We start from the raw sequence: 16,061 nt of genomic DNA on the forward strand, positions 1-16,061 counted from the left end.
ACAAAAGGATCAGAGATATCCCATCTAGAGCCTAGTTCAACAAAGCCTCAACTCTGAAAGAAGACAAGTAAGAGCCGTTGAGAGACTCTGAAGAGCAAACCCATCCACAACCAACCTCTTCCAGGATGCAGGAATTACAAAAAACACATTGTAAATCAAGTAGAAATCCCTTTTCTTCCGGAGTGCCCTGGACAAAGCAAAAAAGTGCCCGAAAGAACTCTTCAACATCATCTGCAAACAGACTTCCAAACCCACCAAGGAAAATCCAACTGCCTCAAAACTACATTATGACAACCTGGCCGAATTCTTTAATGACAAAATCACCAAAATTGAGCTCTCCTCAGACCACCACCCTCAATCCCAACCCAGTAACTCGTCGCCCAAACAAAGATAAACCCAACCCCAGTTCACTCCATGATACCCAAAACCGAGACACCTCTCCTATCAACCACCAAAATAAGTCTATACCCAAGACCCTCCTCTTCTCCGAAGAGTTGAAGGACTTCAAACCTCTCTTAGAAGAGGACATCTCCAGGGTGATTGCCAACTCCAAACCCTCCGCCCACTACGCAGACCCACTACCTGCTTCCCTGGCTAAAAACCTCATCCTCACCTAAACCCCGCTGTGGACGAAGATCATCAACAGTTCATTAAACAGGTTGATGCCCGAATGCCTTAAACAAGGCCAAATCAGCCTCCTGCTAAAAGAACCTGATGCTGACTGGAACAATCTCAAAAACTTTAGACCCATCACCATCCTTCCTTTTCTAGCTAAAATCCTCGAGAAATGTGTTCTTTCGCAACTCAACAAACACCTGGAATCGAACAACCTACTTGACTCACACTAATCTAATTTGAGGAAGGGATACAGCTCTGAAACCGCAAATCTAAGTATAAATGATGACATTCACAACTCCCTTGTCTCAAACAGATGCTGCCTGCTTGTCCTCCTCGACCTATCGGCGGCTTTTGACACTGTGGATCACCAGCTACTTTTAGATGCTCTACAAAAGCATATCAGAGCAGATGGCACTGTCTTAAAATGGTTCTCCTCGTTTGAGCAAAACCGATCCCAACTCATAAAAATCAAAAACTCGATATCCGACATCTCACCCACAACCCAAGGTGTCCCACAAGGCTCAGTCCTCTCCTCCACACTCTTCAGCGTCTACATGGAATCCCTCACTACCATTCTAAAGCATGCAAATATCTACGATCATCTCTATGCTGACCCCACCCAGCTCTACCTCAAAATATCTTCCCTTAAAAAGACATACTCTTACTCAACTCGACACTTTCAAAAGTAGAAAATTGGCTATCCATCAACCACCTCCAACTCATCCAAGAAAAAAAACTAAATTCTTTTCTTCTCAAATCATGACCAACTTTCTCAGATCCATGAATGGATAAACAACCTAGACTCCCTAAACTGCAAGCTATCCCCGGCAAACTCAGCTAAATCTCTAGGGATCTCTCTGGACACAGGACTAAACATGAGCTCCCACACAAGCTCCACTACAAAGGGACTTCTACAGCCTCAAACTCCTCAACAGAATCAAGCCTTTCATACCCCCCAATGACCTAAAAATTGATTGCAACTCAAGCTCTAGTTCTGTCCAGACTTGACTATGGAAACGCCACACTAACTGGGGCAGCTAAAACACACATAGCCCCTCTGAGAGCCACCGAAAGCGCAGCAGCAAGAATGGTCACAGGATCCATGAAACACTACCACATCACCCCTGTGTTGCAAAACCTAAAATGGCTACCTATTGAAGCATGCTGCTGTTTCAAAATGGCCTGTCTCACCCATAAAGCCCTACACACTGGCAAACCGGATTACCTCGTAGCCAAATTCACTACAACAGGACAATGGAGAAACCTAAGAAGCTCAAACATGCTCCTTCTAATACCAGCCAAAAAGCCCTCTCCTGCTCTTTCTCAGGCAACGCCCCCAAAATCTGGAACTCTCTCCCAATTCAAATCAGAACCAACCCCTCCTTCACGAGTTTCAAGAGACAGCTAAAAGAATTTCTCCTCAACCGTCATCTCTATGCCTCTGGACAATAACCATCCAGCGTTTCCCTCCAATCCCCTATGCATAGACGGCTCTGCTGCAATGCCCTCGATGAACCAATCCTCAACTCCTCTTTCGATCTCCCTTACCCTCCCTTAAATGAACTTTTTTTTTCTCTTCCTCATAATTATTGAACTATGAAACTTCCAGAATCTAGGTGTATCATTGGACTTAACTGTTTATGCTTCTATACATATACGTTGTTGGAAAGCGCTCTGGTACCCCTTGGGTCGTGTAAGCGCTATATAAAACTCCTAAAATAAATAAATAGATGCTAATCCGGAGCTATGAGCCTAAGCCACCGTGAGGGGGCTGGAACAGAATATAGAGAACAGAACAGAATGTGATGAGCCAAAGTCCATTTTATACATATGTTGAAGAATTGTAAATAGCACTGATGTGCCATTCAAGCCTACCTTAAAAAACAAACGTGCATACCTTTGTTAGGGAGGCATAGTTGCCAGGTTGCCCATATCACGTGACACTTTGAGCCAGCCAGACTTTTTTGCTAAAAGTACTGTACGTCCCTTTACAATGCCAATCCTACAGGCCACTGTCCTTCCTATAATTTTGATAAGATCCCCGCTAAAATACTTGCCACCCGACTGGCTCTCCTACTCAAATCTATCACCTCCCCTCTACAATCAGGTTTCGTCCTGCACCGCTCTACATCTATATATTTACACACGCTGTTCTCTGTCCTGCACAGAATAATCACCGGAGGTCCCAGCGGCAGTAGCCATGCTGAATGCCAAAAACACTTTTGACTCCCTCAAGTGGTCCTTTTTATTTTTAACACTGCAGAAACTTGGAATCCTTTGCAGATTTACATCCCTGATCAAACTGTTATACGCATCTCCCCTCTCCTCTTTATCATTGTTATGGACCCCTTTGGTGCGGCATCTCCAGGAGAAACACCTTTGGAGAGGGTTACAGTTTAGCCCAGGCCCGTTGCTGTAACCACTTTCCGCGGACGACATACTACTCCTCCCCAGACACCCTTCGGAGAATCTGCTTTCTGTCTGTTTGTAGTGTGCGAGATTTAGAGATGTGTCCATTTTTCAGGCCTCTTGATCAACTGGAGCAAATCTGGGCTTGATTCATTGAAAGCAGCGACACACCAGTTTCAGAGTGACCTCCCACTGAAGTGGCATGACAATATTGTTAAATATCTCAGTATCCACATACATCGAAATTGGGAGCAGGTCCTCCGACTAAATTATGGTCCAGCAGTGAGCAAACTAACCACGCTAATCAAGACATGGATAAAACTGCTGCAGTCCTTTGCCGGACGTGTGGCCACCTTAAAACCAGACATACGTCCCCGGTTTCTTTCTTTCTTAACATTCGCACCCCTCTCACCAACGCCCTGTTCGAAATGTTATGGAGTCTTCTGCTGCGCTTGATCTGGGTGGGCCGCAGACCGGGGGTTGGGTGGAGATCACTGATCCTCCCATATGTGAGGGGCGGCTTCAGAGTGCCATATTATCACCAATATTATCTGATAGCACAGTGTCAATATGCTTATTATTGGTAACACACTGGCTGCCTTACGTTCGTGTTGACTGCGATGTGGTAGGAGTGCCGCTGAACGCCATCCTCCCTATGGGGCAGTTATTAGATCCCACTGACATTCAGCCGCTCGCTACCACCTGCTGGGCATGGTGCCATTTAATGCGCCTGCTAGGAAAGGGGTGTCTATACTCCCCCGCTTTACCTCTTACGGATTGCCTGACTCCTCCCAATGAATAAAGCCATAGTTAAGCGTACTCTCAATTGCTATGAACTGTACACTACAGGAGATCTATTTCCGAGAAGGCATGCTATCAGTTGGGTGGAGGACGCACGTTTTGCCACAGCTTAGCCATTAGACAGGTTCAGTTTGCATCGTGTCCAGAACGCTCTCCATGCTCAGGTGTCATCCTACCCTATAGCTCCAGATGACTTCACCCCTCTCTCCCTTCTTATCGACGATGACAGTGGTGAGCATCTGGTTTCTAGGTTATACCACATGTGTTTAGACAGGGTGCCCACCACAGATGACAAACTGCGCAGGGCGTGGAGGGTGGATCTGCAACATACATTGCCAGATGAGGTTTGGTATTACTGCTGTCTCCAGACCACGTTGGTCTTCCATAAACACAGACTGTTGCACTTTAAGTTTCTCTGGCACACCTTCATGACCCCCAAAATCATGGCTAGGGTAGACCCCTCCCGCCCTTCTACATTTCCAAGTGCAGCTCCGACAATGCTGACTTTTTTCACCTAGCGTGGCCATGCCCACATGTCCATAGTTATTGGTCTGATATTTTTACAAACTCTCCCAAATGCTAGAGGTAATATCCGTCCCAGCGTCACTGCTGGCGTTGCTAGGTTATGTTCATGACATCCCAAAGGTTTTTGCCGCGCTGGCTCTGTTGCTGGCAAAGCTGGAGATTGCATTGGGCTGGGGAGCAGCCGACACCCCACGGCCGCACAATGTCTCAAAAGCCTTATATTGTGCGACACGACTAGTGAACGTTACGCTCTGATGCAACCCCCCACATCTCGCCCATGGAATATCTGGCAACCCCTCCATACCTACCTGCAATGCATAGGCATATCCTCACAAGACTGATCCAACTGGAACAACATCCCCCATGCCACATATGCATTGCTCACACGATCACGAATTGCCCTCTATCTGCAGAACACCGTTTTTTTTCTCCCTAGTCCCACTGAAAACGCGATACATCGCTCCCTTACACACAAATACCCATCAGGGCCTAGGGTCCGGTTACGCCTCCCAGCCCCTCTTTATCTAGATGTATTGCACACAATTCAAGAGACCCAATTCTGGCAGGAGACTTACGATTTTTCAAGCTAAAAATAGCTTGATTTTTGCTGTCTCCCGCCCTTAAGTCTTATCTGTTTCAATGATACTCTGCTCAACTCTGCTGTACCAGTGGTTTCCACTCTTAGGTATTCTGGGGAGTCCCTGTTGTCATTACGTGCGTCAAAACATCCCAGTTGCTGCTACCTTTGGGTCGAAGGTACTCCGTTTGCACAATGTTATGTGTGCTGTTCTGGTAATACCAGCATGGACCAGACTTCGTTATCGATGGCTCTGCTTAATTGTAGATCGATACCTTGCCATGTCACAGAAATTAACTCCCTCCTTTTAGACCACTGCCTGGATGCCTTGTTCCTTACGGAACCTTGGCTGACCACGTATTCTGGTCCTGATATTGTTAAAGCTCTCCCTTCGGGCTACCTCATATTTCATCTGGACAGGCCGGATGGGAGGGGGGAAGGAGTGGCTATTGTGTATAGAGACAAATTCGTATGCAAAGCGGTAGATTGCGGCATTAACAACTCTGAAGGCTGTCAATTCTCCCTTTGCATATCTCCTACTGCCTCTATCTCCGGCCTTCTCGTGTATCGGCCTCCAGCAACGTTGGGAAATTTTGTAGACTCCTTCATTGAGGCAGTGATTCCATTGGCCGCCGCCTCCTCCAACTTTGTGATCCTCGGGGACCTCAACCTACATTTTGATGACCCCGATGATGCAGTGGCAAGAGACCTACAAGGTATGCTGGGCGCATTGGATTTACATCTCGTCAATGTTGGAGAGTTATTAAGAACCTGTCCTCCCCCTGTGGCTGACCCCATTATTGCTGATCAGCATATGGGGAAATGGCTGACTAATGCTTTGGACTCGTTGATTCCAAAGAAAAGGAGGCCTGTTAGGGAAAGAAGAATTGGTTCCGCCCCCTGGTATACCCCCGAACTTAGGGGTATCAGAACCTCATGTAAAAGGTTAGAACGTGCATGGAGGAGAGAGCGGACGGAAGAAAGCCGGGAAAATTACAAGAGAGAGATGAGGAAGTACAAAAATGCGTTGAAGGATGCCAAAAGGTATTTCTTCAGTGATAGGATTGAGAGGGCAAGTAATTCACCAGGGGAATCATTCAAAATTTTTAAGGAACTTTTGAAGGCTCCTGTCCCGCCAGTTGTGCATGATAACCCCAAAGAAAAATGCGAAGAACTGGCTTATTTCTTTCATTCAAAAATAGAGAAGATTTTGTCCTCACTGCCTGTGTCCCCTCAGATCCCGGAGTCGGTCGTTAGCCCAGCAATATGCCCTGCTGAGCTCTCCTCCTTCGGCCCTTTTTCGGAGGAGGAGGTTGTAAAAGTATTGAAGGAGATGAAGAGTGGATCCCCTAGTGATCCAGTGCCCATGAAATATCTTAAACTAGTGGCGAACACTCTGTCTACTCCAATGACTGACCTTATTAATCTTTCACTCTCGCATGGTACAGTGCCCCAGAGATGGAAAAAGGCAGTGGTAAAAGCTTTACTGAAAAAAACAGGATTAGATTCTTCTAATTTGGCCAATTTTAGGCCTATTTCACTTCTGCCTGGTTTTTCAAAGGTTGCAGAGAAGTTGGTCAACCGTCAGCTCTCCTATCACCTTGAGTCCAACCACCTGTTGGGAGATTCCCAGACTGGTTTCCGCCCTGGTCAGGGAACGGACACAGCCCTACTGGCGGTAGTGGAGGAAGCAAGGAGCACTCTTGATACAGGAGGGTCAGTGGCAGTGATCCTCCTGGACTTGAGTGCTGCCTTTGACACCGTAAGTCATCGGGTGCTCCTCCAACGCCTGTCAGAGGTGGGTGTGTCAGGGACGGCCTGGAAATGGCTGGAATCCTTTCTCTCCAACCGCTTTTACCAAGTCTGGGAAGGGGCAGAGCAATCGACCCTGTTCCCTCTTCAATGTGGAGTCCCGCAGGGCTCATCTCTGAGCCCTACTTTATTTAATATAAACATGACTCCGCTTGAAAGAGTGGTTGCCCCTTCAGGAGTGAAGATTATCAGCTACGCTGATGATACTCAGCTGGTGGTGGGCCTCACCCAGCTGTCGGAACAACCTGAAGTTCTGCACGACTGCCTTGCTAATGTCCATCGCTGGATGTCTCACTCTGCCCTAAAGCTTAATGGGGAAAAAACTGAGCTGATGCTCCTGGGTAAATCCAGCCCCTCCATTATTTCTAGCTGTTGGCCCCGGTCTCTGGGTGACCCACCATCTCCCAAGAAGGAGATCAAGACCTTGGGAGTTTGGTTGGAGGAAGATCTGTCCTTTAGGACCCACGCCAGGAAGACCGCGGGGGTTTGCTTTGGTCTGCTGCGGTCAGCCCGCAAGGTGCTACCATTGCTCCCCGACTCAGCAAGGAAGCTTCTGTTGCGTGGTTTAATCCTGTCGAGGCTCGACTACGGGAACGCGGTGTTTCTCGGTGCTCCCGAAGCGACTTTTAAAACCCTCCAACAGGTACAGAATGCAGCCGCTAGAGTGTTAATGGATGTTCCCAGAAGACAGTCTGCTGCCCCGGCCCTGAAAACGCTTCACTGGCTCCCTGTGAAGGAGCGGGTAAAATTTAAAGCGCTATGCACGGCCCATAAAATCCTGCATGGTAGGGGCCCCCCGATTCTTTCTACTATGGCACGCCCGTATAAGCCCACACGTTCTTTGCGCTCGGACCAAAAACATCTTCTGCAGTCAGCTAGAGTAAGGAGAGCTCGCTCGGGGGGCAGGCGTTTCTCAGTGCAAGTGGCGACTTTATGGAACTCCTTGCCCCTTAAGATCCGTCCAGAGCCCAAGATCTTACTCTTTAGGAAACTTCTGAAGACTCATTTGTTTCCACTGCAGTGATTGATCTGAGCCTCTCCTGTGTCCTGTTTCGCACTGGGATGCCCCTGGGTAACTGAGCGCACTATAAATTTCATATAATAATAATAATAATAATAATGTGCGTCAATAGGGGAAATAAATTCCCCTGTTTTTTTTCCAAGATCTTTCTTTTTACTATTTTAAAATGTTGGCATGTATGGTAGAAAATCCTAACAAAAACGCCATGCGAAATTTACATGCATTTTTTTCAGTAAGGTTAGATTTCTAAAAGATAGCTTTGCATGTTTTTCGATAATGGGACCTGCTATAGCAGCTAAGTGGTACGATTCATAATACATACATTTTCCAGTCCTGGCGTTTTAAGATAACACAGCACTACTATGCTGGAGGACATTTTTTCAATATAATTCCCAAAATACAATGCGTTGTGTCCAATACGGCAGAGTTGGCCAAAGGCTTCGGATCTGCTTTACAGTGATGTAAATACTAAGAAGATAAGTTCGTTAAAAAATACACTGTAAATTAAAAAGTCCCATTACTAAACGTGTGCAAATAAAATGTAATTATATATTTTCTGTAAATGTAACTGTTTTAAAAACACCACGAAAAAGTGCCACGGTAAGCAAGCTTATATCAAAACTGTGATGAGAAAGCGTGACAAGAGCATAGACACCAATACAACCACAACACAAGCCTCCTTCAGCTGAGCTCGTGTAAAAGCTGTTTCCAAACCAAGCCAGGTCCGCGTTCTCTGCTCACAGTATTTCCAAATAATCACAGAATCAATAATCACACGATCAGTTATAAAAAGCAATTAAAAAGAAAAATCAGGCTAACGTTTGCAACGCAAACCCGGAAGTTGAGCACATTACCTTACAGGAGGCAGCCATTCAGCTAGACATCACGTCCTGTGACTACAATTCCCATGATGCCTGCACTGGGGACTACAACTCCCATGGTGCTGTACATCCCAAAACACGGCGAGTTCAACGTTGAATGCAGCGTGTAGTGCAATGGGCTGGAATCTCCGAGGATCTGCTCGCAGCGCTCGTGTTAATGATATTCCGCTTGTGTCGTAGCGTGTATTCGTGAAATTTGTAATCAGTAAAATGTGCTGGGACAGCGCCACACGGATTTGCCTCCAATGGCTCATAAGTTTTAATAATCATTTCACAGAGTCGTGGACTCAAAATAGCGCTGCCGAACCTACATTGTCTGGAGTGGGATTCAAAAATGATTCTAAAGTGTGCATGATTTCATCAACATTTTAATACACCACAAGTGTTCCATTATTTTCAATTGAGAAAAATAATTTCTTGTTATTTTTATCTTTTAAATAAGCATAGTAATCTGCGTTGGCCCATTGACAAAGATAGCATGCACACCCAAGCGCATGTGCGGATGGTGAATACGCAAGCAAGTAGAACCTTTGGCAAAAAGCCAATAGGATTCGCATTAACCCCTATATAACATTTATTTATTTATTTATTTAGGCGTTTTTATATAGCGCGGACTTTAATTACCCTAAGGTGTCAGAGCGCTTCACAATAGGAACAGTAACGTTACATGAGGGGAAAATTACAGTGTGCTTAGTACAAGAGCAAACATTACGTTACATGAGGAAAAAGTGACAATTGTGCAAGTAACAACAGTAAACAAGATACAAGATGAGGCAGCAAACAATAAGAGGAAAGAGTGACTGTTGTGTCGGGCAGTTGGTCAGCCCGACACGGCAGGTAAGTGACTTCACTTTTGTATTGGGGGCCCACGTGCAAAGCAATCAGACACAGGACTCATGCCTCCGTCCTTGACTGACGACGTAAGGGCGTCCCATAACTTTTATTAACTGAGGGTCACATGACCCTTACGTCGCGACGTGACGAACATCGTCACCGATCACGACATTACAGTGACAAGTGTGCATGTTACAGTCATAAGCATACTGGATACAAATAGAGGTATAATACTGCAATAAGTGGCAGTCACTCCAAACACAAGAACCCACTGGGAAGGCACTTCTATAGGCATGGAGTACAGAATTTCCTATAGTGAAAGAACTTCCTAGAGGGAATAGATGTGGCATGAGTTCGGTAAGTTACATAAGCATACTGGATACAAGTAGAGATATACTGCCATAATTGGTAGTCATTCAAAACACAAGAACACACTGGGAAGGCACTTCTATAGGCATGGAGTACAGAATTTCCAATAGTGAGAGAACTTCCTTGAGGGAATAGTTATGGCATAATTTAGGTTTGGAAGTGTCTTTGAAGGAGGAGAAGTTTGAGGTCAGCTTTGAAGGACCGGAGCTGAGGCGGAAGTGAGTTCCAGATTCTCACTGCGTTGCCTGAAAAGGATTGGGCCATCGATCTTTCCCTTTTGAAAGTGGGTGGTTCAAGCAATACATTTTCTGCATTGCGTGATGGTCTAGAGCAGAGGTCTTCAAACTTTTGTAGGTTGAGCCCCCCAAGCAAATTTTTTTTAAATGTCGCAAACCCCCCCCTCACTGGACAGAAATTTCTGGAATCTGGTACACTACATAATTGATCGACACCCGCATATCCCTGGCCATATCCGGCAAATAATGTTCAAAACAATAAGAGTGTTTCGTCCTTCTCCATGAATTCCCTCACTACCACTCACCAACAATGCACCTCATCTCTCTATAGCATCTTTCTGGCAAACATTTAATTTTTTTATAGTGCTACTCATATTTTCATCGTACTCAGGGGCATATGTACAAGCACCTATAGAAACCACAACGTCACTTTTTACGACGTGGTGGCGATAGGGGCATTGCCGTATTTACAAGGCAGAGTTAAGCCACTTAACTTCGCTTAACGCTGCCTTGTAAATAAGCCCCCCTTTCATGCTATGCTTAGCGTGAAAGGGTGGGCAGTGGGTGTTGCGGTGGGCGTTCCACTGCAACAGGCACTGATTTTGATACTGCGCCCTATTTACAAGGGCCTTTGGTATCGCTATTTACAAGGGCAGCGTAAAAGGGAGGCAACGTTAAAATTAAGAAGAGGGAAAACCTGGTCTTAAGCTGATGAAACTAGGAGAAATGCATTATTTCTCCTCATTTTTGCTTCACCCATGTGTGCTGCCTTGTGCAGCACACATGGAAAAAGTAAAATGCCTTGTATTTGTAATCTTTAAATTGAAAGATTGTTTATGTACAGGAAGGTCCCCCTCCTGTACATAAACAATCTTTCCCCTGCACGCAGACACCCTTGCACTATGGTACAATGGTGCCTGCGTTGGCGCTACGCTGCTAAGTGTAGCGCCAGCGCAGGGGAGACGCAAGGCTGCACAATATTGTTGTAAATATGGTGCAGCCTTCCGTTTCTGAAGTGGCGGAGAGAGGCCTTAACCCATAACTGCTAACACCTCTCTCCGCAACTTCCTTGAACATATGCCCCTCAGTTCTTTGGTACACGTTCTTTGTAGCAGGCACATTAACCCTCTGTGCTGTGAGGGTGGCAGGAGTGCTCATGTGAGTGCACAGTGAGGTATGCGACAGTGTGAGAGTAGGGTAAGTGGAGTGAGTGCACAGTGAGGTGACCATATGAATTTGGGTGTGCATGTTAGTGTAGCGTGGGACTAATTAATGCATGGTTAGTGATGGGCTTGTTTAAGTGAGATTGCAGATTGAGCAGTGTGGGGGACAGGTGAATGAAGAGTCTTCCAGCGAGCCCCAGTGGAGATTGAAGTCGCCCATGAAGATCTGACTATCACTTTGTGAGTATTGGTCGCTGATGAAGTCAGCGAGTTCCTCCAAAAACGAAGGGCCACTATCAGACAGGCGGTAAATGGCATGGAATCTGAGGGGTGAGCCGTTGTGCACTTGAAGCTCAAGAGATAGGCATTCAAAGGTAAGGAAGGAGCTGTTAGGAAAAGCCTTGAGTTGAAGGGAGTTTCTAAAAATGACTGCCACACCTCCCCCAACTTTGTCTATTCTGTCCTTTCTAAGTATAGAGTAGCCTGTGGAAATTAGGAGATTAAACATAGAGTGAGAGGTTTCATTGAACCAGTTCTCTGTAAGGAAGAGCATGCCACTATTGTGAAGGATGATGGTATCGGAGATTTCAAGTTTGTGTTTCATTGCAGTTGTGCAGCAGACAGCGTAACTCTGTCGTGACTGTTTTGGTGACAGGGGCACTTGGGCTATGAGGAGTGATAGGGATATTGGACTTGTACGAGGATGCCCGGGAGTATTTAGGCGGGAGATTGGTTCTGACAAGGAAGATGGTCAGAATAGTGTAGATAGTAGGGTTACTTGGAGAGGAAGAAGGGTGGCGTTCGAAGACTTGTGTGAGTTCGCAATGTTTGGAGACAACAGATTATGATTGGCTATTTTGGGTTGTGGGGGTGAGGTGCATCTCGTGAGTTTGGGAGGGTGAGTGTTTTCCAAAGGAATTGAGGTGTAAGGAAACGTGGCAATCTTGGAGCTTAAGAGTGAGATGGTAGCGTCAAGCTGGGAGATGGAGGTGATGAGAGATCCAAGCTTATTTTCCAGAGAGAGTAGGTCAGAGCACGGCATGTTTGGTGGCTCGATGGAAACAGGAGGGGGTGCAGTGGCAATGGAGGGCAGGGAGAGGTGGGGGTACGGGTGGGGAGTTGGGGTACAAGGTTCCGGGGAAAGGTGGTGGTTGAGGGCGGGTGTTGGTGCATAAAGGGTGTTGAAGACCCCCTCCGCCTGCTGGGTCCTTTTTAGGTTGCAGCAGTCTGGTTGCAAAGATATATTGGGGATATATGCTGTAAGTAACATTACCTAGCAATTCATTAAGCCATACGTTGCTTATGTTCTATTCGTTGGCTTTATTTGGCAGTGTCTAGTTGCAAAGACATTGAAGGCATGCCGAAAGCTTACCTAGTGAGACAATTGTCCATTGCTTACCATTGGCTTTGTATTTTGTAGCTCACATTTCGTGCTTTCTCTTGACTGATTTTATTGGTTGTAGGCCGTCCAGCATGTCTTTGTCTTTCCCGGAAAGCATACCCTCTTTACCATCTCTCTGACTGGCTCCTTTTATTCTTAAGCAAGTGAATGCTTCCCAGGAACTCTTTTATTTTTCTTATTCGCAAGCCGCTCCTTGAGAGTTGTGTTTTCACCTGTCTCCCTTGTATGATAGCATATGTACTGTAGTTCTTTGAATATGTTTCCTACACATGTATGATTCTACATATATATAAATGGCACTATGAGTTCATCAATCACCTGATTTCTACAGATTATCAGGTATTCGCTGCATAGTTTTGTTAGTAAAACTTTATGGCTGTGTAAATTTAGTGGTAAATTCAGTGGAATGAAAGAGCCCTATCACACCTTGCTTTAGTACTGTATTTGCAAACGTATGCACCAAAATGTGCTACCAGCTTCAGACTATACGCTTACCATTCTCCTACGGAATACATTTGCTACATTTGTTCTTTGTGTGACACATGGATATTTTACAGTCCCTATGACTTCACTGACGTAACACTAATGGCAGCACCCCCACTCTGAAAATTGTTCCAGCACCACTGGCGAGAGCCAATTGCAAAATGTAATTCACGTATGAGTACTTACTTCGGAAACCGATCCATCTGCTGACATTAAAGTTTCACCAAGTCATAATTTAGGTGAGATCTGAGCACAATGATACTGTGACTACCCATTGCAACAGGCATGGAAAATATACCCCTTTCTTGTCTTGTTCTTGCACTATGCTTCTAAACTTTCTCGTGCATAATAGAGCATATATAAGTGAGAGGGGTCCTGTATTTCAATTATAATTGTATCCCTTATGTTATTATTGAGCCAGATTTTTAACTAACACTATAACAGGGTACCCCTATGCATTTAGATGTCATTTGCTTTTTCTGGTCCCACTGTTGTAATCTTCTTGCTGATGTCACATGGTGATGGTTGCCATCTCACATCAGAGAGAACATTGAGCCAAGTTTGGCTGGCAACAGTTGATGTATCTTGCCAGGGGTTGATGGCGTTGGCATATCTTAATAAAGTCACTTACTTTCTCCTCTCTAAGCGTCATTGTCTTTAACAGTGCCGACGAGGATGGGGTGTGACAACAGGCTTTTAAGCTGAGTGGATTTGTCTAGACTGTATTTGGCCATTTAGAATCAACCGTTGTGTGTCACTTGGAGGACGAGGTGACGTGCAAGCAAGGATTTGGCCACGCAAGCCGAGACCTTTGGTTTGGGTAATCCGTTGGTGTTGGAGCTTGGAGAGTTTTGTGTGCTGTGACCAGTGTTAAGCATGACAGCCTGCTCAGCGCGTTTCTGTGAGGCACAGAGCTCCAGCGTTTGAAGGGCGGTTATTTTAGAAAATCCAGGGATACCAAGCATAGTATAGGAAGATTGGAGGGAGTCTTTTGAAACTTATATGGAAGCTATTGGTGGAGATGTTTATGTTGCAAAAAGAAAATTTGCTAATTTTAAACACAGTCTATGGTTGGAGGGGAGGAGGATTTCGAAGACTTTACCAGTGCCAGAATAAGTTCTTGATGAGGAGAATGAGGAAGGGGAAGAATGTGAAGAAGAGGTGTATTCTTTAGCTATTAAGGCTCTTGAAGAGAATTTTGGGAAGAAAACAAGCATTGTAGTTAAAAGACATACATTTTTTTCTCATGCACAGTTGCATGGGAATACATTGAACAGTTGTGTCTGGGTTAAGAACATTATTTGTGTCATGTAAGTTTAAAGATTTACATGAAGAAATAATTAGAGATCAAATGATAAATAGGACTTGCAACACCAAAATTCAAGAAAAGCTTTTGGGTTTCAAAGATCCATCTTTTGAAAAGACCGTATTAATTGCTTGTAGAATTAAGAACACATCTCATTATGTTAAAGAATTAAATCAAGATGTGCGGAAAAGTGAAGCTGAATGTGGTGATAAAGCAGTTAATACCTTATGTTATTCTGGAAACAATTCCAAAAATACGGGGTTTAAGGAAAGGTAGCTCAATGATGAGCGCAAAGGATCAGGTAGTAAACAATGTTTCCATTTTGGGAGTTTTAGGCATGTGGGAGAATCTATTTTTGTCCTGCTTTTAGGTCCAGATGTTTTAACTGCAAAAGATTTGGGCATTTTTTAAGAATGTGTAAAAATGGTGCGACTTACAGGAAACCCAATGTGAATCTAGTAGAAGATCAATGTTCTAAGTATGAACATTCTAGTCTGGATACTGATGAGGCGGTTGAAGTGATGGTGGTGAGTAAAGTGAAAGAAATCCTGGAAGGGGGTGATCCCATGACAAGCCCATATAATCCACCCAGATGTGTGGTAGTTATGAATGGTGTTCAGACACACATGTGGGCTTATTTGTGTTCTCCGTACACTCTGATTGACAAAACTGTGTGTAAAAGTATTGGGGCACCGGCTTTGATTTCTACTGTGATTGAACCAGAGGGATATTGTGGAATCAAATTGCCAAATTTTAGGGTGTTTTAATCCTGAATTGAAATACAAACGTAGATGTTGCACTGGGAAGGGGTATGTTGTTGAAAAAGGCAACACACTTCTAGGATGGTGAGAACAGAAATCGTTGGGTATTATATTGGACCCCAATCATCCCGACCAGGTGTTGTTGAGGACTCATAAAGGGGAGGAAAAGTGGAGTAAGCAGTTCCCCAGTTTATTCAGTGAAAAACTGGGATGTTTAAAAAAAATTTAACTCTGTATTGTTTTAAAACAAGGATCTGTACCTAAGGTTTACAAAGTGCACAATATTCCCTTAGCCCTACGTGGTCAACTTAATGGTGAATTAGAACATTTATGTAATGCTGGTGTCATTGAGCCCATTGAGGCATCAGAATGGCTTAGTCTAATTTTTTGGGCGAGGAAGGCCAGTGGCAAACTACGCATATGTGTAGATTTAAGGGCTCTAAGTAGCTGCATATGCGTTGATCAGCATCCCTTACCCCTTATAAGTGAAATGTTAATGAATGTAAGAGGAGCAAAATATTTTTCAACATTAGACCTCTCCAGTGCATATCATCAGATACGCTTACATGGGGAGTCTAAGCATCTAACATCTTTCATTACTCCTGAAGGGGCCTATCAATTTGTACGCATGCCCTTTGGCTTGGCATAGGCATCATCAGTTTTTCAGAGAATTATGCAATCTACATTAAAGGGGTCATATATGGTATTATGTTTTCAAGATGACATATGGTGTGGGGTAAAAACAAAGAAGAGCATGATGAGGATCTACTAGATGTTTTTTCAAAACTGGAGAGACCTGGTTTGACAATTGCTTTGGAAAAGTGCAAGTTTGAATTGAATGAGGTTGAATACCTGGGGCATAC

At 44.8% G+C, this 16,061-nt stretch overlaps 1 protein-coding gene across 2 annotated transcripts in view; it reads right to left on the bottom strand.

The window, feature by feature from the left end:
* ALKBH8 (alkB homolog 8, tRNA methyltransferase) overlaps nucleotides 1-8,718 on the bottom strand; it is a 416,983-nt gene extending 408,265 nt beyond the window's left edge. For both annotated transcript variants that reach the window (XM_078657033.1, XM_078657032.1), the window contains exon 1: nucleotides 8,618-8,718. The gene's annotated coding sequence lies outside the window, so the exon portion shown is untranslated. The remainder of the gene's footprint in view (nucleotides 1-8,617) is intronic.
* Nucleotides 8,719-16,061: the final 7,343 nt, after the last annotated feature.

Source organism: Lissotriton helveticus, chromosome 8 (assembly GCF_964261635.1).
Source record: "Lissotriton helveticus chromosome 8, aLisHel1.1, whole genome shotgun sequence".
NCBI classification, from domain to species: domain Eukaryota; kingdom Metazoa; phylum Chordata; class Amphibia; order Caudata; family Salamandridae; genus Lissotriton; species Lissotriton helveticus.